General features: G+C 32.5%; 1 protein-coding gene across 3 annotated transcripts in view; it reads left to right on the top strand.

Moving 5' to 3' along the window:
* Positions 1-22,542, top strand: part of SK (small conductance calcium-activated potassium channel) — a 165,912-nt gene that overhangs the window by 19,335 nt on the left and 124,035 nt on the right. The gene's annotated exons all lie outside the window — the stretch shown is intronic.

Raw genomic sequence — 22,542 nt, 5'->3', positions numbered from 1 at the left:
GTCATCTCTATTGGGAGCGCCATATTTTGTGCACAAATAAACTGCAGAACTTTTGTATTAAATAACTTTTGTTATGAGCTGATGTAAGTGGCCGATAAAAAACTGTAATTTTTTAACTTTTATTGCTATTTTATACGAAATTACAGCGCTCCCGTTCATTATTATCAGTACTTTAATTGTGAAGAAGGATTTTTCAATCTGTATAATCAATAAAAAGAAAAGCCCTTAAAGTCAAAGTCGGTAAAACAGTTATGGTCAGCATCCCCTTAAACCTTCATATTTTCGAAATAAGCGATGATTACGATAAATTTAGTAAAAATATATAGCACTCACAGCTTTAAAAATAATATTCTTAGCCATTACTGAAATATGATATATTCTGCATTTATTTTGAACACGATGTAACATTTATTGCTGCTATTTTTTATACTATTATCCTACAATCAATCAATTCAAAGTCGGTGAAACAGTCATGGTCAGCATCCTCTTAAGACTTAAAAATATCATTCCTCAATCCTGTCGTCAGTCTTTATGCAACATTATGAAGATCGGATACATCAAGACAGGACCCTCTCTTTAAGCTCTTTAAGTCGTTAAGCTCGCGTTGCAAATGGAAGGTTCGCGTGTACATGTTGCAAAGTGGAGGACATGTATACGTGTTGCCTTTAGCTTCGGAAGACGGTAATATTCTTATCATTAACAATATAACTTGACAATTAATTATAGATAAATCTTTATTTATATTTAGAACGTGTAAGATGATCGATTTATTTTTTAAATATATTTTACATTTTTAATTCCACGAGTTACATTTACTTGAGGAGGATAGCCGAGTACTAAGTTGGATGCTTATATTAAATTCATATAACTAAAAGTGATGACTCTCTGTTGGTATAGCAGCATGTAAAAGAAACTTATTCCCCTCGAATTTTGTTGAAATTTATATCAAGTACGATAAAATTTAAATGCGATATTATTTAAATAATTAGTCGAAAATAATTTTATTCGCTTATAATATCCATATTTACTAAATGATTTATTTTATGCCCTTTACGAAGATTTGTAATAAACGGAATTTATATACACATATATTTAAATGAAATAAAGAATTTATATAATAAATGTATATCGTTGAATTAAAAATGTAAAATTTATTTGAAAAATAATTTGGTCTTGCGTTGTAACTATATATTCTCCAGTTTACACCACACATTGTGTTGATACTATTTTTTCTCGTGAAGATAATATTTTTCCATTCGACGCTCAAATAAAATCGTGAAATATTACTATATGTCCTATATGAATTTTATAAGGTAAAATACAGATACGTTTTAAAGTAACATCCTGAGGGACGAAACACAACTTTAACGACGTGTTCCAGTCACGCATGGAAACGTGTAATCAGCGAAAGGTCTCTCTCTCTCTTCGTGAAATTATTATGACGAACCGGGACGACATCCAAGCATGGGAGGCTTCGATTATACGGCATCATTCGCATATAAATTTTTAAGCGTCATCTGGATTTTTAAACAGATTATAGCCACATGTCGATCGCTATAGCGTATCGACGAATGACGTCGCTCGCGCACTTAGAGATCCAGCGGCTCGTCTTTGGTGGCCACAACGTCACAATAAATCGTTCATCAGTCGTCCCAATATACACCGCGTCCCGAGTATATATACGTATACCCGTGAAGTTCATTTACTCGTCGACTGCCAAAGGCAACAAGAGAGCCGTGATACATTGTGCGGTTAGGCTGTAATATATATACATATATATATACGGGGTGTTTTGGTTCACCGAAAATTCTCGGTTAATTTACGAACACTTTAATTTGCAGTTAATACGAGCAATTTTTTTATACAACAAATCATTTTAAATAATTTTTTTTCTATTAATATTTATTCAATTTTAAAAATTTATTTTTTTATGTACAATTTATAAATTTTATGAATTTATGAATTAGGACAACGGGATGAAAAGTATATTACACAAAATAATAACTCTCTATACAGAGATTTTTATTGTACTTTTGCGTTAAAAACTACTGTCCCTTAAAGCTTGTTATAATTTGACAATCACTAATTTCGACATATCTGCTTTAAGATTTTATTTATAATTTTTCTTCTGCAAATACAGTCATTAAAAAGACATATTTCTACTATGTAAAGAAATGGGAATATTTGTAGTCTAACATTCACAATTACAATGATTTGTTTAGGTTAAAATAATGCAGCTGATTTGTGTGCGGAAGCGTTGACCTTTTAAAGCTTTGACTCGTTTAAACTTTAACACTTGTGAACTTTCGCATTATCATAGAAATTGCGACACCGATGTTGCCGCAATAAAGAGTTTCGCAGGAATTCTTTCGACCTATTAATCGTAAGAGAGAGCAGGGAAAAGAGAAAGAGAAGCTAACTATCAGATTACTTTAAAACCGGCACAATCCTTTCCGGAAGAATTTATGCAACACGAAACGCAATTAGTCGCAGCTACCCGTAAAACAATTTTCCATTGTCTACTAATTACACGAATTACCATTTTATCGCGGGCAATTGAATATCATTATCGATTATGCTTGCCTTATATTGCCATAAACAGAGAAAGAAAATTTTCACGCAAACTTTTACAGATTTTTAAATCAGATTCGAGTATAAAATATGCGAATGTGCAAATCAATACTCGCAAGAATTATATTTAATTTAATCTTTGGAGAAAAAAATTTCAAGTTGCTTTTACAGCAACTTTCTTGTAGAAGTACCTACAATATTTTTATGGCGAAAGTTGTAATTTTTTAATAAATATGCTCCTAAAAAGAGATATTGATAGCTATAACAGAGCTGTCTTGAAAATGAAAGACTTAATATTTTCCAAGATGCGATGCGAATTTCAAGATAAACGTCTTATATAAAGGCGCTGCAACTATATAATATGCTAAACATGCAGCACCACGTTGTATATTTTATAATCGAGTAAACTGAAAGAACTTGCGAATTCTAGTCGGGAAATGCATTACAATGCAAATGCCAGAAGATAGTGTTTTGAAAGTAGTAAACTGTTTTGTATACCATTAAAAAATTGTGATCATGCGAAGAAATGAATAATAATGCTCCCACAACAGAATATATATATGTATATAGTCCCGTTTAATTTTATCCAACGTCTACACATGCCTGAGTTTAATTATGTAACTGGCGGGAAAAAATAAATATTACTTGGTATAATTTCTTTAATTTATCAGAAAATATCTGAAAAGGGGATATGCCTGTGAAAGTATGATTTTTCTCTCTCTCTCTCTCCGCGATTGTACAAGCGTGCAAAACGGCGTTGCGTGCAAGATCGAGCCGGTGCATTTCTATGCGTGTTTGATTTACATAATTACAGTTCGTCCGCACGAGCAAGTGTAATGTCCCGCCTTAATGAATTCTCGATAATCGATTCTCGCGTTCGACTGAAGCGCATTGTAATTAGTTCTTGCTTTCGGGTATATCGCGCCCGAATGGTATATGTTTTATGCCGTACGGGCTGATTTTCAATCATCTCATATTTCGCGCAGATTTTAAATAACGCAAGTGCTGGAAAACGCTTCTCATTTCTCGGTAATCAGTTGCAAATTTTCCAGGGTCGGCTCCCGACCGACAATTCTCGTTAAATCTCGCGCGAAACAGCGCGCGCTACTCAATTCTTTAGTACTATTTGAACGTGGTTTATTACATGATTTATATGGTTGATTAAAAAGCTCTTATGGCTATGCACTTTTAAATATTATCTCCCATACCCAATATGGATCGTCGAAATCATACTAGTTGTGTATCGCGTCAAAAGCAGTCATAAATCATCAATGAACCTTAATGTAGCATCGCTACTTTATCATTTATCGCTATATAATCGAGAACGGATATCGCGCTTCTTTACATTATTACCATAAACTCTTTATAAAGAGATATCGTATAATTTTATACTAATATATTATATCTGTGTTTATAGATATATCCTTATAAATATTTTAAGTTTTTTAAATTTTTATCTACTTTTAATAAAAGTGAACAGAAATCTGGATATACCATATGTAGCCTACACATTTTACTTAAAACGGAATCAATTTTATATTATATCCATACATTTTGAATTATGTAGCATCGTATCTGAATGCATTTTGCAATAATGTGTCTTGGTTATTCGTTTCGCGTGCGCATTTTCCTAGTTTTACTATCGACATTCTGTCAGGACGTGGTAAATATTCCCCGGAGAAGAAAAATGCGTTGGAAACAAACTAGTTGAAAGTTGAAACACAACTGCGATCAATTTTTCTATTAGAGAATGATTACGCTATTCAAAAGGATTAAATTTAGCTTAAACTTTCATATTTTCGAAATAAGCGATGAATATGATAAATTTAGTGGAAATATTCAGCACTCACAGCTTTAAAAAATGATATTCTTAGCCATTACTGAAATGATATACTCTACATTTATTTTGAACACGATGTAACATTTATTACTGCTATTTTTTATACTATTATCCTACAATATTTCTTTCAAGTTTCCTATAACTAATAATCGTTCAAGGCGCAGTTGAAACACAACTGCGATCAATGTTTATATTAGAAAATGATTACGCCATTCAAAGGGATTAAATTTAGCTTACGGGGATGCTGCCGTTGTTCTGTTTTACCGACTTTAAGTTAGGTTAGGTTTCCTTTTTATTGAATATATAGATTGAAAAATTAATTCAAGTACGAATCTTGATACAGGCTTTTCATCTCATTTTTATTACTTCTGTATTATTCTTTCATGTCATCTCTATTCGGAGCACCATATTTTGTGCACAAATAAACTGCAGAACTTTTATATTAAATAACTTTTGTTATGAGCTGATGTAAGTGGCCGATAAAAAACTGTAATTTTTTGCTATTTTATACTTTTATTGCTATTTTATACGAAATTACAGCGCTCCCCGTTCATTATTATCAGTACTTTAATTGTGGAGAAGGATTTTTCAATCTGTATAATCAATAAAAAGAAAAGCCCTTAAAGTCAAAGTCGGTAAAACAGTTATGGTCAGCATCTCCTTAAACCTTTCATATTTTCGAAATAAGCGATGATTACGATAAATTTAGTAGAAATATATAGCACTCACAGCTTTAAAAATAATATTCTTAGCCATTACTGAAATATGATATATTCTGCATTTATTTTGAACACGATGTAACATTTATTGCTGCTATTTTTTATACTATTCTACAATATTTCTCTCAAGTCTCCTATAAGTAATAATCGTTGAAGGCGCAGTCTGAGTTTATCGTGGACTTAATAAGCCGAACAAATGGGGTCACGTGTATCAAATGCTAGATATATATATATTCTCGTGTGTGCACCGTGTGTAAACTACGTTGACGGCGGATGCCGAAACTCCGGTGTGGTTTGGAGCGCGAAACGAAATAAACGGCGCTGTGAAACACATATGGAGCAGAGTAGCGAGGTAATGCGGGTCCCTAAGCAGTAACTTAAGACGCTTAAATTTTCCAGCATTGAGAGTATTAAAGGTCCCAGCGAGACTGAGTAGTGATATTTCGAAACCTGTAGAGATCTAACATTAAGAATTTCTAAAGTTGACAAGAGGGAAAAATTTGACGAATTTTGACATGTATGTAAAGTTGGCGTATCATTTCCTGGATACTCATAAATTATTATTTCTATCTCTAGTTGGAATATATTTATGCATTTTTAAAGAGTTTGCATAATTTGCATCATTAAATAATTTTAGACTACTCGTTTAACCTATCAAAAGCTGTAGAATTATTGAAAATGAAGCTAGTACTTTTAATTATTTATAAGTTCGTTCACAAAAATAGTATGCCAATTTTATATAACATATTTATAAGAATGTGTGTGTGTGTGTATATATATATATACTCTTTTTGCAAAAATTTTAATTTAAATGTCAAATTGTAATCTGAAGAAGTCATAGTTTTAAAGATTCAAGAACATAACATTTTATATAAAATTATGAATATTTGATATTACAAAATACAAAAATGTCTAAAAAAATAAGACGTTCGGAAAATTAGAACGTCTCTGCACATTATTATATAATATTGTCTTTGCTTAAGTAAGGGATCTTTGGATGTCACGTATATCTTGATTTGTAGGTCAATTCGATAGGTTCGAACTTGAGTGACCTCGAAAACAGCCGTATTTCACTGCAGTGTTAATTTCCATTTCAACACGTCATGATAAATCCCATCAATGCATTAAACAGCACTGAAAGATTGACGATGAAAATATAGGCCGCAGTTGCATAATGCTTTGGTGAAAGCGGTCGTTATTAATCGCTTCTAATTACGCCGAATAAATTTCGACAACGATAAGCTACCCTGCCAAATTAAACGACTCTTCCTTGCGTGATAAAATTACGGTGATATCTTTTGTCGCAATTACCACGGTTTGCTTCATTTAAATATATATAGTATTTTGCGGTACATGCATATACATATATATTGAGAATTATGTCTATGTATGCAAAAATATGCCCCGCGAGAGGACATTAACACAGCTGTGATATATTACTTTTTAACTTGGTAAACAATAATTTTAATTGAATATTGGGTACTTTATTTATTTATTAGTTTATCGAATAAAACGGCTCACATTACACTTAAGCTAACAATTAAATATTATTAATTAGAAAGACAAACAGCATGAGCGGATAGATGAATAATTGAATAACAAAACTATTAATATCAATCAAATAAAATGAAAAGCGTTCATTTATAATAATATTTCTGCCTTTGTTGCCACAGGCGATTAAAGTTGTTTTATCATTACTCACCGGAATATCGTTGGGGTCTTGTAATTTAAGGGATGGGAATTCTAAATCTCTGACAGTTTTGAATTTAGGGGGATAAGCTTTTTCGACGGACTTTCAAATTACGAGAAGGAGATTTTGCTCTGATCTGTCCCTCCTTTCTCCTGTTGCGATTTATCGTCGTTATCCCACTCATTATAATTTACATTTGAGCTTACAAGGGCGAATTTCGGATTTTGGCCCGTTTTCCTTTAACTTTCCCTTTGCGGTAAAGTGAGAAATATCCGGCAGAGTCTGTCAAAGCGTCAGCTGGGTCACGTAGTTAAGACATCCGGCCCTCGGGTCAAATAGATAATCTCGATTGTATAATGTTTCGTTTAGCTCGATGTGATATCCGAAGGGTCGGCATGCTCTCGGTTCATTAGTGGCGGATTAATAATGAGGCAAACGCTTGCGTGTCAAAAATTTCACTTTATCCTATAAGTCGTTATAGGAACGTTATTCGAGTTATGAATTATAGGACGTTGCGTTATAATCCGTGCATTAAAGTTCGTGCCTCCCTATTAATCGATTATTAGATTGCGGATTTAATGAACGCGTAAACCGTAAAACAAGCAAATGTGATTATTATAATATTATCTTGAATATTATGTTCAGAAAATACACTAATGAAAGATATTGGCATATTTTATTTTGATTTTTGCAGATAAAAATATAATTTAGATATAATATTAATAAATCTTATTTACTGAGGTGAATTAAAATGTCATTTATTTTTTTATTAATTTGATATTTTTACTAATTTCTGTTTAATTGGAATAAAAATAACATAGTTAACAAAATAAATTTTACATTTTTTTTTATTTGTTAAAGTAAATTACTGTCGAAAATAATGCAATGAAAAGGTTAAAAAATGGGATTCCTCTTGATATATGTAGATGCCTTCTGTGAACTGTCAATTTTTTTGACAGTGTTCACGTGACTCTGACGGAGAAGTGCGTTCTAAAATAAATTTTAAATTTGTTAAAGTAAATTACTGTAGAAAATAATGCAATGGAAAAGTTAAAAAATGGGATTCCTCTTGATATAGATGCCTTCTGTAAACTGTCAACTTTTTTGACAGAGTTCACGTGACTCTGACAGAGAAGTGCGTTCTAAAAATAAATTATAAATTTTTGTTTTAAATTTGTTAAAGTAAATCGCTGTAGAAAATAATGCAATGGAAAAGTTAAAAAATGGGATTCCTCTTGATATTGATGCCTTCTGTGAACTGTCAACTTTTTTGACAGAGTTCACGTGACTCTGACAGAGAAGTGCGTTCTAAAAATAAATTATAAATTTTTGTTTTAAATTTGTTAAAGTAAATTGCTGTAGAAAATAATGCAATGGAAAAGTTAAAATTCCTCTTGATATAGATGCCTTCTGTGAACTGTCAACTTTTTTGACAGAGTTCACGTGACTCTGACAGAGAAGTGCGTTCTAAAAATAAATTATAAATTTTTGTTTTAAATTTGTTAAAGTAAATTGCTGTAGAAAATAATGCAATGGAAAAGTTAAAATTCCTCTTGATATAGATACCTTCTGTGAACTGTCAACTTTTTTGACAGAGTTCACGTGACTCTGACGGAGATGTGCGTTCTAATTCCGTCGAGCATGTAAACCTTAGCGCCGTTAACTCCATTCGTTATCTGCCTTCGTTAATCTCAATTCCCCGGGCGAGGTGTCAATCCGGTCTCGCTGTAACTTCGGCATGTCGATAGATTTATCGTGACGGCGATCGCGCAGCTAACTGCTCATTGCGTCGCCTTTACGTTCTGCGTCACGTGTTATATCGTTCCATGACTCCATCGCGATGAAAACTACTGAAACTGCTGCATTGTGCGACGACGTTAGCCGCGTGTTGGCTGTTGGTCTTGAAATTCTATGTGTACGAACTCGGTAATTCATACCACAATCAGCAAGCGGACAGAGTGCAGTTTTAAACCGCGTTTTCGAGTGCAGCATGAACTCTCTTCATCCGTATTTAATTTTAATCCCTCTGTGTGTTTCCGGGATCTTAAAATATCTCTAGAGAGTCGGTATATGAAATATATATATATATATATATACGATATAATCTCACAGTCGCGAGAGAAGGAGTCTCGTTCTGCGAAAATTTTCAGAGACTTTATATCTGAATTCGAGATATGAAAGGATATTCGCAACGTGTCGCGAAAGGAAATTAAAATTCTAATTTTTAGCATATGTTGAACTTTCGTATTCGCTCTTTTTTTTCAAAGGTACGCGAGAGAGAACCTTTTTTTACATCGAGTCTGTACATCTTCATTCGTACCTTAGTTGCGCAAGAAAACTGTATAAAGTTATAATAGCAATATCTTGAGGGCATAAAATATTTTTTATATTTAATTAAAAATTAGGCTCGTGTAAAATTAAAATAACTATTCTATAATAGACCAACTTAACGAGCTGGATTGTTTAGGATGTAAAATGATTTTTTATTAAATACAATAAATTATAAAATGTTGGATATTAAACGATAAACTCAAACTATCAGCGTTTTAGTAATTTCAACATATGTTTTAAAATAATCATATATACTTATCACGTTGTTTTATTTAAAATAAATGAAGCCGCATTGCGTTAATTTAGATCTTTCCTTCGAATTTACTATAAGCTTAAGAATGTTTTAGCAAAATTTTTTGTACATTGAAAAAGACTGTTGTACAAGTGTCGAAACGTATACGTTGATTTAATGTCCAACATTTTATAATTTATTGTATTGAATAAAAAATCATTTAACATCCTAAACAATCTAGCTCGTTAAGTTGGCTTATTATGGAATAGTAATTTTATATATTTACTTTGTGTAAGCCATTGCTCATCCATACGAGCTTGCATCCTCTCTTTCTTTCTTCTCTCTCTCTCTCTCTCTGCCTCTCCCTTTTTTTCACCCTCGTTTTACTCGAACTTTATTACTTTCTTAATTAGCTCGTTCGATATATCTACCGGTGCTTTCGGTCAGGGAGCTTTTCATTATTGTGTGCCGACGTTATTATCGTAGAAGAGAGAGAAGGCCGGATGCTCGAATTCCCGTGAAATTTATTCCGTTGCACGAAAACCGCGTTACATCCAGCGAATTTCCTGTTTTGATACGTCGGTTATTACAAGCAAAAATTGCACGGACGGTCGGTCCCGGAACAAAGTTTTTCTTTTAATAGTCCGCCGACGAGAAGAGAGAGAGAGAGAGCGAATATGATTGACCGAAATTTATCTTGTTTTCGTCGACGAGAGTTTTTTAATTGGCTCGCTTGTTTCGCTTCTTGATACGATCGCTCTCTTTCACCATCGATCATGTCACTTATCGCTGAAATCGAAAATTTGGCGTTCATGCGCTTTCCCAAATCTTGCAACGAGATGCAACATGATATAGGACAATCACGAAATTTTGTTGGAAATATTATGTATATATGTATAATATCCTAGAAATATATAATTTAGTGTGAGAATTTAAAGGAGTTCTGGAAAAAGAATACGTATCATTAGATTATTTAATAGTGTTGTCATAAATAATTATGATTGATAACGGAAGAAAAAATTTTGACAACCTCGTACATTAAGCATTTTACGACATGACATAATTATGATAGAGAAATTCGATCCAATTGTCTGAAGGGCAAAAATAAAGAATAGATGTTATTCGACGAATTATGAATATATTTAATAAATTATATTAGATTGTGCGTATCGGATTTTTTTGTGAACAGCGCGTAATAAAATCAACTAATGATGTCTTTTCACGCTATTCCGCTTATCGACGATTCACCCAGGTTTCGTCGACGACTCAATCAGCGCTCTTCACGCTTAAATAAACAATCAAACACAATTGAGGAACTAAAATGCATGCCAACTTATGCGTTTTCATTCATCCGCAATTTCCGATAGGGAAATGGGGCGCACATCCCCGAGCACACGTGTATCACCCTCTTTCCCATTTTTCTATGTTCCACAAACTTTTTTTTCCATTTCTACAATCTCTCGCGTTGAAATTTGACACTCGATTTCCGTTTCCCTTTGATCACAGGCCCTCTCTCGATGTTTTCTATTATTTTTCTATTACTCTTCATATCCCTAGCTCGCGATTGCTGTATATGTTGTTTTTACAACCCCCTACCCTTTCTTGCTGCGAGAACGGTTAAAAAAAATAGCCAAGCTAGCTTCGCCGATCTGCGTTTACTCTATCGATCGAGCTTTTATCTGATCCGTCGTATATTAGCGAGCTACTACGTGCGTGGGGACGTTAAAGCAAACCAAGTGCGCCGTTACGTCGTCGATGTTAACCCTTTTGCCATACATGTTTGCACGTTGGGTTAACTCCGCGGCGCGAGTTAATATTGTTCGCGGCTTCTCTGCTCATCCCTTAAGATAATCCCTCGTTATTGCAGCATTAAAATATTTCCCCGACGTGTGAAATCTCTCGCCTCGCATCGTAACGTGTGATCTCGCGCGCAATAATTCAGGATGTCTGGCGGTCAGGGAAATCTGGAAAACCGGACATTGTCAGGGAATTTCATAAATCTGGAATTGTCAGGGAAAACTCAGGAGATTTTACTATTTATCTGGATTTTTTTACATTAATCTACATTTGTCTCGATAATTTGAAATGTTTTATTAAATAAATATCTCGAGGATTTTATGATTAAACATTTAATTGATTTATTACATATAGATATATGCAAATTATATATTTGGAAAAAATAATACTAAAAAGTGAGGGAAAAAGTTAATTTCTGATCTTGGAAAATCTGAAAAAATCAGGGAATTTTACTATTTATCTGAATTTTTTTACATTAATCTACATTTGTCTCGATAATTTGAAATTTTTTATTAAATAAATATCTCGAGGATTTCATGATTAAACATTTAATTGATTTATCACATAGATATATATGCAAATTATATATTTGGAAAAAATGATACTAAAAAGTGAGGGAAAAAATTAATTTCTGATCTTGGAAAATCTGATAAAAGTCAGGGAATTTTACTATTTATCTGGATTTTTTTACATTAATCTACATTTGTCTCAATAATTTGAAATTTTTTATTAAATAAATATCTCAAGGATTTCATGATTAAACATTTAATTGATTTATCATATAGATATAGCAAATTATATATTTGGAAAAAATTAATTTCTGGTCTTGGAAAATCTGAAAAAGTCAGGGAATTTTATAAATCTGGAATTATCAGGGAAAAGTCAGGAAATTTGATTATTTATCTGGATTTTTAAAATTATTTTACATTTGTCTCGATAATTTCAAATTTTTTATTACATAAATATAAACTTTTTTTTTGACTCCCAGCTCGCTAATTATCTGTGTTGTTAAAAATCGAGTCATTTACAGCGTGTTCGTTAATTTATATTTTCATCGTCGTATTATTTTATTTCCATGTGTTTGATAGAGACAAAACTACAAAATGTGATATAATATAAATAAAAATTGATTATTTAAATAGTTTATAGTGATATGTTTGTTTCGATTATCGTACTTAATGCAGATTGTATAATTGATTTAAATTTTTGCTTTTTTAACTTCCGAACCTTTTTATTGTTGACAAAAATATTTCAAGGATTTCATGATTTAACATTTAATTGATGTATCACATAGATATATGCGAGTTATATATTTGGAATAAATAATACTAAAAAGTCAGGGAAAATAATAATTTTTGGTTTTAAAAAATCTGAAAAAGGGAATTTTTTAAATTGAGTCTGCTGGACACTTTATAATTCTCCGATTTTTGCAACTTTTTCTTAATATCGCCATGCACAATTTTGATAAACTTACAAATGTTGTACATAAATATCGATGCGAGAGAATTGATTAATTTTCCATTCCGCGTTTGAAATTCCCCGCAAAAAAATACCGCAAACACCTTTCACGTGATCTGCATAACCAAAACTTACATTATCACTGCATTCGAGGAAACCTGAAATTTTTCTACATGTTTAACACACACCCGGTGCAGGACTACGTGATCGTACAAAATGCAAAAATGCCTGATCGCCAGATAGCTGAAGATTGGAATACGGTACTTCTCCGTATACAATAGGGGTATGAATAAATAAGAATACTCGCTCGGCTCCACGTGGGAAAATGGTGAGAGGGAAAATTTGGAATACGAGGGTATCTCTCTTGGTGTCAATAATTTCGTCCCTAGTGCGATCCGCGCAAAAAAGAACGGAAAAAGAGTTCGTGCGAAATTCTCGATGCCATTTTGTAAATAATTTTCTCTCGCTACAACTTTTGCAAAGTTATTTAACTCTAATGTAGAGAGAAAATGTCTCTTCATATCGATTACGTGGTTGCGGAAGCGCGTAGATAGCAACTTTATACAAATAGTCGATGATATTAATTAATTTTCTAAATGTACACCTAGCAACAACCTCGCGAGAATGATATTTACGTTGCACTACATTACAAATTAATTTGCATTACAAATTAATTTTCTGCTCATTAATGTACCATTAAACACATTTATGATTGTTGTAAACGCGTATGGGAGATGAAAATAAAATTGTGTAATATCATTTTCCTTCTCATATACTATTTTGTCCAATCGATAATAAATAGACTGTTGTGAGAAGAAGTAATAAAATCGCACAGCATGCTATTCCAAATTCCAATGCTAGTGGATTTCTTATATCCGCGAACGGAATTGCACTCGAATAAATATATAGCATTGAGAACTCGCAGTATTTTGCATACGAAATAATATGAGGAAAATACATAGCTACGCGCAGGTACGAAATTTCGAATGCACGTAAAACCGCCATAATTTCCGCAGGCATGAAATTTATTGTTCCTCGGTGGCAAACGCGTAAAATTCAGACAACGTTATACAAAATTACACGAGACGCGACGTTTCCGGACCAGACAGGTGCTGCTTGATTTTTATTATTTATGTAGAAACTCTGTCTCTTTCTCTCTAGCGACCTACATAAAATACCATTATGCATAAGGATTGTAGAGAAAACGTTCATCCTGGGATGAGTTTTAAAAAAAAGGAGATGGAGAAAGAGGGAGACAGAAATACAGAGCATTACGCAAGATGTTTTTCCGGGTTAAATCCTGCGCGATGTCACCGACGAAAAATTTCACGGTGCTTTCACTCGGCCGGGCTTAATGTCGGATAGAAACATTTATCTCGATTCATGCTTAAATTAGACAATATAATCGCCGACGCTCGTTTTTTTTAATCGCCGTCTTGCGACTTGAATAATTGGATTTTGCCAAAATTATACTCTAATATTAAATCTTAATAACAAATCATTTATTTTAAGCATTAAACTTTATTTATTTTATTAAAATTGAAAATATATTAAACATTGCATTTAAATGTTTCACAAATATAGAGTATATATTAACCGACATTCTCGGATATTTATCATATATTATGAATTATAATCAGTGTTGTGCTTAATTGATTTCGTTTTAAATGTATCTAGATAAAAGATAAAATTATATGGCGAATCATCTAGATAATAATTTTTAAGACTGCTTATGTAAACTCAGTTATACAAAAAATGTAAATTATAAAAGGGATATAAAATATATTTTTATCACTTACTGCTTAAGTTGTACTATTTAAGTATTTTTATGTGCTATGATTCTAAACCAAAATTATCTGAAAATTATTCTAAATAATTTAGTAAAGATAATACTTTTTTTTATTTAAGATGCAGATATAAATAATACATATTTTTATTATCTGTATAAAGATAAGATGACGCTAAAGTTTCATCTAGATGATCATTTATAATCTATATAATTTTATTTAGATAACACTGCTTAAGTTAAAGAGTTCAGAAATTATCGCTTATTATAATATTTTTTATAATTTCTAGAATAAAAAGAGAGAAACACAGTGCATACATTCAGTGTTGTGCTTAGATGATTTTAAAATTAGCTGGATAAAGATGAGATAAAATGTGTAAATTTATCTTAGATAAGATAAAGATGATTTTGTTTTAAATGTATTTAGATAAAAGATAAAATTATATGGCGATTTATCTAGATAATTTTATAGATAATAATTTAAAAAAAATATAAATTATAAAAAGAATATAAAAAATATATGTAATTATATTTTTATTTATAATTTTTTATCGCTTACTGCAAGTTTACTATTTAATTATTTTTATGTGCTATGATTCTAAATTAAAATCATCTGAAAATTATTCTAAATAATTGAGTATAGATAATACATATTTTTATTATCTATATAAAGATAAGATGACACCCAAAATTTCATCTAGATGATCATCTATATAATTTTATCAACATAACAGCAAACACTGATTATAATGTACGAATATGAAAAGTCTCAAGAGAGAGAGAGAAACGCTGAATTTTTTTCAGAGGTAAACGTTTCGCAACGACATGACAATCCCTCTCCCTCGAATTATTTGATTTGAACACAGTAGGCCAAAGTATTTCGGTCGTATCGATTGGTCGGGACTGGTTTTCTGATTTTTGTCTGTTCCGCTGCGAGACAGATGTTCCCGATGTCAGGATTTCAACGGGAAGAAGAATCAGGTCGATGATCGATTGGAATAATGAGGTAACTTTTTAAGTCGCGGTATCATCTGATCGGCTTAGCTCGATGCTGCTCTCGGTATATAAATGATTCAGACTCTCCCTTCCCACGCGGCCTAATTATAGATGCTTGTATACAACGAGTATTGTTAACTCATAAAACATGGATGTGAAACGAATCGAACGGATTGAACGGCGAATGATATCGATATTTTCTAACACTGAAAAATCCGCTAACCAAAGCGAATAGTAAAAATCGACGATACGCGATAGGATTGGAAACGTCGATGTAATCCGTCATGATCACGAACCTGCGAAGAGAGTAAATAATCGAATAACAAAAAATGTCGTTTGTATATTAAAATTTTTTTGTCTACGATCTCTTTCTCTATTTGAACAAACTGGAGAAGCTAGACTGGAATATATGTACAAGGATCACTGATTTTTCATGTATTTTTTAGGTATTGAAATATTTTACAATGATAACAGAAAACAAGGTAGCGGATGAAACAATGGCGACGAATTCATGTTATTGAAATTCACGTTATTGAAAGTATCCATCCCGTAGGAACAAAGCGTTTTCGTTAGAAGCTTTCGCACCCATTTTTTTTCACAAGCACAATCGCAAAGGCAATTTCAGTACTGGTGCTCGATAGCTTAATTGTTCACCGAAAATTAAACGCGCATTGCGAGCGCCATATTGATTCGTCGTCGTTTATTAATCGAGTCCACATTTCGGAGCAGAGATTTCAATTGCCGATGCTTATTTCGTTATCGTCGAATATTGATACGCGGTGCACGATACTGAGTGTTTGCGATACGATATCGATATTAACTATACCGATATTAACTGAAACAAATATATGTTTAAGCGAAGCTTTCGAAACGAAATCTTTTCAGCTGTAAATCGGGGAAAAAAAAGTTAACGATCTGTACACATGTTCCTGCGACGTTATGTCAAATACCGTACAGTACTCATCTCCATAAGTTTGGAAATACCTTACATTTTACAGTTAAAGAATTGCATGGCAGCGATCTGTTATAAATAAAAATGTCAGTTAAATATTTTGTATTACACGTGCAGGCAAAGTGGTACTTTGTGTGCGTGTTTTCTGTGCGGAAAGCGGCCGATTTCCCACGCCGCCATCTAGCGGCGACGCGGTAAGTGAATAAGCCGCATTCAAAGCTCGCCTTCGGCTCGTGCGTCCATCCCCCGCACTCGTGACCAATTGTCAACTTTCCGCACTTGATACACAATATACTATTACGTTTATTTTAAGATTTATTTATACAAAAAATCTGCACAGATCGAAAGGATTCTCTTAATTTAAGAGAAAAATTTCTCTAAAGAAATATTCTTTAATTAGATATTCGTAACATGCGAGAATATAAACTTAATGGGATGTTTTTTATTAGTATATTATTTGAAATATTAATCGTAATAACAAATTCATTTAAATATTTAAATATTTTACGATTTGTTGATGCAAAAAGTCTGTCGCAGGGATTAAATATTTAAAAATGACGGAGGATCTTCTCATGCGAAAATTAATGAATATACACTCTACCTTTTTTTCACCTCAACGAAAATCATGAAAAATTTTGTTTGGCTCGATGCCCGAGAATCGTATAAATGTTTTACAACCGACGGAAGAACTTCTTCACTAGAGAGACAGAGAAGGGACGAGAGGGAGAGAGATAGACAGATGGAACCGTGTTACTGAAACACTAGCGATCTTTTAGCGAGATGTTGAGTTCTTTTCCGAGATTCTCATGTTGCCTAAGAATTCCTCCGGGTGTCGTAATCTCAGCGAGAACGTACAAGTTTAAAGTTCCGACAAATTAAGTCTTGAAACTGTAACAAAGATATAAACGTTAGATTAGATTCACCGATTCTTACTTAATTTTGGATTGACACGAAGGGTTGTTTTCGATCTTCGGTATCCGAACTTTTCGATATGAGATCCACTGGAAGACAAGAGTATCCAGAGGGAGTTTTAAATCTCTTCCAAATATTATCAGATTTTGAACGTTAAACGGCGAGAATTTTTTACGAGTGAAGAGTAGTCTGCGTTGAATTTTGTAATCTTTTGATCTCTCTTGGCATTTTTTCGGAACATTGACCGATGCACGAGAGAGACTCTTGGATTCCCTTTAATCTTTCAAGTTTCAATTTTCAGATCCTCGGCATCTCTTTATTATCTTTGCCTCGTTCATTTCATATCTCATATAATACCGCCATGATCTATATTATGATTTCACGTTACATCTTGTGCAACAACTTCTTAGTCCCATATTTCCCGGGCGACTGCCTTAAATAGTTTAACCGGGCTCATAAAATTGTGAGTCGATATCGATTCGGCCGTAAATAAAGCGGCAGCGATTGAATTTCAGCCGTCCGCGAATAATCATTAAATATTTCGCATCATTCGCCAGTATTAATAAAGAAAGAAAATAGAAATAAAAGGGACGCGTTAATTAACCCAATCAGCATTTATCAATACGGTCCGGCGAAATTTCAACGCTGACGTTAAATGACGAAATATTTTGATATTTAATTGCTCGACATAATTAACGAATGTTAAATGTCAACAACAAATTTCTGGGAAAAAATTTATACAAAATAGCAATATAAATACGAGATATCAATATAAAAATTAAAAATATAAACTGACAAAAATAAGTATTATTATTGTAACATAAATACAGAAAAAAATAAATATACACAAAAAATTCTGTCGACGTGTTTTTTTTTTTTTTTTTTCGAGATAATTTTTTCAATTATATTTTAAATGCAGAAAGTGTTAATCTATACACAAACAGGCGAGCTAAACTATAAATACGAGAGATATCAATATAAAAATAACAAATACAAATTAATAAAAATAAGTATTTAATTATTAGGATATAAATACAGAAAAAAATAAATATAAACAAAAAATTGTGCGTTTTTTTTTCGAGATAATTTTTTCAATTTTATTTTAAATGCAGAAAGTGTTAAACAGGCGAGATATAAATTGCGGTGAGGTAAACTATTAGTAACATGAAAGTGTAATAATTCGGAAAGAGAGAATAGAGAATGAATGACGTCTTAGCACATCGTTCGTATCGTGTATTGTAGATCGGCTTTTACATCTGTTCGATTTATGTTATGGCTCATTGAACGTCGACTCTGTAGTCTTCCTTTTTACTCTTTTCTGCTTGTTCTCCGGACGCGACGGAGAATGAAGATCGATATATCGAACCCTCGAGCGACACACCAGCGCGGACAGACTTTAATTCTCATTGATCATTGGCTCGCTCGACTCTCTCACTCTTTCTCTCTGTCTCCCTTTCATCCTTTACCCTTTTCCGACGGCTATCGGTGCGAAATCTTGGGCAGTAATTTTCCGATAATTTCAAGAATTTTATAAATGACAAAGCCATTCCTTGTGAAGTCTCTATTTACTTTCTTTAATTTAATTTCTACTTTTTTCTAATTTATCTCATTTATCTAAATCACTTTAAGTATATAATTAGTTTTGATATTCATCTCTGAAAAGTAGGTACAATCTTTGAGAGAGAAGAGGAATTTTATATTAATATTTAATATTCTAATCTACTTTGTTTGAAATTAGAATTAAATGCAAATTATAAAAGTTTGAAATAAGAAAAGCGAATTTTTTTGTAAAAAAAAGATGCATTGCGTTATTAACGATTAAGTAGTTTTTTCAAACCTTTTGTCGCAGACGAATAGAATAAGTTGCGGCAAAAACAAGTAAAGATGTCGAAAAAGAGGTGATTACGAATGAAATGTTTGGGAATTCATCATTGGAAGAAAGCGGCTTTGCGTGCATTTCCGAAATAAATCATTGGTCGTTTTCTTTCTCGTTCGCGTCCTTTTTTTCACCGACTAGTAGTAAGTAGAAATTGACAAATAGCGTTCTAGTTCGTCGGTCTTGCCGAAGAAACTTCTTGCACTTTATTTTTCCTCGGGCTAACGACCGTTCCATCGATATTCTATAGAATTTGTCCTAAAAACATCTCTTTATTATCATTAAATCTGCTTTTTCGGAATTGAGATAAATTGTATACCGTTAATTATTTTGAAATATTTTAAAAACTCTTCAATATCTTGCGTATCTTTAGAGTTACGAAAAAGCTCGAGATATTTAAATTCTCTTTTAAGAAATTTTTTATAAAATCAAATTGAATGCTTAAAACGTCGCTAGTGGTATTTAAAATAGGAACGATATATTTAATTCGACCCAAACTGGCCAAGAAATTTTTATTTTATTTCCACAACGTTTCGACCATCTGTTTTTGGTCCTTTTCAAGTGAAAAATTCCTTGATAAAAAATTCGGATAATCATAAGGAATTTTTCACTTGAAAAGGACCAAAAACAGATGGTCGAAACGTTGTGGAAATAAAATAAAAATTTCTTGGCTAGTTTGGGTCGAATTAAATATATCGTTCCTATTTTTTATAAAAGTTCTCTCTCTGTTGTACAGTTTCAATTTTTCGTCTATAAAAATCGTGTGGCTTCTTAATAAAACGATCTATACAATTGTGAAAAATTGCATGTAAATAATACGGCGAAATATATCGGTATCTCTTTTTCAAAATTCCACATAGCGTGACGAAAAAGTTGATCGCAAACTTTATCGGTTCCTTGCACGGTACATCAGAAGACTGAGAAAAGTAACGCTGGTTGGCCGTGGGCTGCTCCTTATAAAGCTTTGACTAGGCGTTTGTGCGCAACGAACCGACAGAATACACTCGCAATTGCCTATTCTCAATTGCGAGCTAAAGGCCGGGCTTTCCAACGACCACCTTTTGCTAGGTATGCCTTTTCCCGATCGATCCGCGGAGCCTTGATTAGATTTAGCTCCGGCGATTGAGTCGGTCGCTTCATTACATTAATCCTATAGCATTCGATCCAGTACGCTTTTCTTCTCGAAAGAACATTACGTTCCAAGCGCGTTGATTGTTATTCCTCTTATAGGTCTTCGTTTTTCTAGGCTCCTCTTTGTTACGAGATAGAGATAATTCGGCGAAGAAATATTGTCATTTTTATATTGCAGTGATTTCTGCAATATCTTTGATTTTGTCAATTTCTAGATCGAAGGAAGAGAGCGGTCAGGGAAATTTGGAAAACCGGGCATTGTCAGGGGATTTTATAAATCTGGAATTGTTAAGAAAAGTCAGGAGATTTTACTATTTATCTGGATTTTTTTACATTAATCTACATTTGTCTCAATAATTTGAAATTTTTTATTAAATAAATATCTCAAGGATTTCATGATTTAACATTTAATTGATTTATCATATAGATACATGCAAATTATATATTTGGAAAAAATTGTACTAAAAAGTGAGGGAAAAAATTAATTTCTGGTCTTGGAAAATCTGAAAACATCAGGGAATTTTATAAATCTGGAATTGTCAGGGAAAAGTTAGGAGATTTTACTATTTATCTGAATTTTTTTACATTAATCTACATTTGTCTCGATAATGTGAAATTTTTTTATTAAATAAATATCTCAAGGATTTCATGATTTAACATTTAATTGATTTTTATCATATAGATACATGCAAATTATATATTTGGAAAAAATAATACTAAAAAGTAAGGGAAAAAATTAATTTCTGGTCTTGGAAAATCTGAAAAAGTCAGGGAATTTTTTAAATTGAGTCTGCTGGATACCCTGATCTTTGATTTAATCAATTTATAGAAAAGAAGAAGAGAGAGAGAGAGAAATTATAATATAATTAATAGACATGAAAGAATCAAGAAACGATTATTCTATTATAATAATATTACGCGGTGCTGTCACTTTCACTCTAATTATTCTGATCAGATTCTGTGCCTGATTTACATTTTCACGAATTTAATATAGCTGTAGATTACACCTCATTTTTACATGATTGTCACAAATTCTCCGGAGAGCAAAAGCATATAACATATGCATTATATTCGAGAAGACATCTCTGTTCCCGGAAGGAGGACGCTTTTCGACGATTCACCCTATGTTGCCCAGTCAGTCTGAAAGGTGGGTTATAAATTTCCTGCTCCGCCAGTCTTTCTCCTTTTCTATTTCCGTGCTACGTTTTCGCGCGCGAATTCGACGAGCTGGAAAAACGAGCGTCGGTCAAAAGAGTCGCACAATGCGAGTTTTCGCGAGCGAATACGATTCCTGCCCGCGAACCCGACCGATTGGAAAGGAAGACTGATAGGACGACTGGATTGCGACTGACGTTTATCGCGAATTAAAGGGATCAAAGGGGGATGGCGACGTCTTCCGGGATTCCGGGCGGATGTGCCGAAGAATCTGTCCGACTTGAGCACTTTGCTCTCTGCCCTCGTATCTTTCACGTTCGGCTTTCTCTTAGATTTCCGAATGATTATATACGGAAAGTGTGGGTGTATGTATACATACATACATATATATATATATATATATATTTTTTTTTTTTTTACTAAATATATTATATAGAAAATTTTCATGACTTTTTATTTAAAAAAGTAATTAATTAATGCATTATTTTTGCATAATGTAGAAGATTTATCAGACATTTTTATAATTTAAATATATGTATATATTCTCCATAAGTTTGGAAACACCTTACATTTTACAGTTAAACAATCGCATGGCAACGATCTGTGTAGATTTTTTGTATTAATAAGTCATAAAATATTTAAATAACATTTTTATTTATGACAGATCGCTGCCATGCGATTGTTTTACAGTAAAATGTAAAGTGTTCCCAAATTTGTGAAGGGTACTGTATGCAATAAATAATAAATTTCCATTTATAAGACTGTTTTTTGTTATCACGATTAATTATTTTTCAAATAATATACTGGTAAAAAACATCCTATTAAGTTTACATGCTTGCATGTTACGAATATCTAATTAAAGAATATTTCTTTAGAGAATTTTTCTCTTAAATTAAGATAATCCTCTTGACAGATCTGTGCAGATTTTTTTTCTATAAATAAAACATAAAATAAACGTAAAATATTTAAATGATATTTTTATTCATAACAGATCGCTGTTATGCAATTCTTTAACCGTAAAATATAAGGTGTTTCCAAACTTATGGATGGTACTGTACATATATATATATTTTTTTTTGCCAAATATATTATATAG

Source organism: Nylanderia fulva, unplaced genomic scaffold (assembly GCF_048542155.1).
Source record: "Nylanderia fulva isolate GAGA-0341 unplaced genomic scaffold, ASM4854215v1 Scaffold15, whole genome shotgun sequence".
Taxonomy (NCBI): domain Eukaryota; kingdom Metazoa; phylum Arthropoda; class Insecta; order Hymenoptera; family Formicidae; genus Nylanderia; species Nylanderia fulva.
Note: the sequence above shows the minus strand (reverse complement) of the source record. Positions and strands in the feature narration are given on the sequence as shown.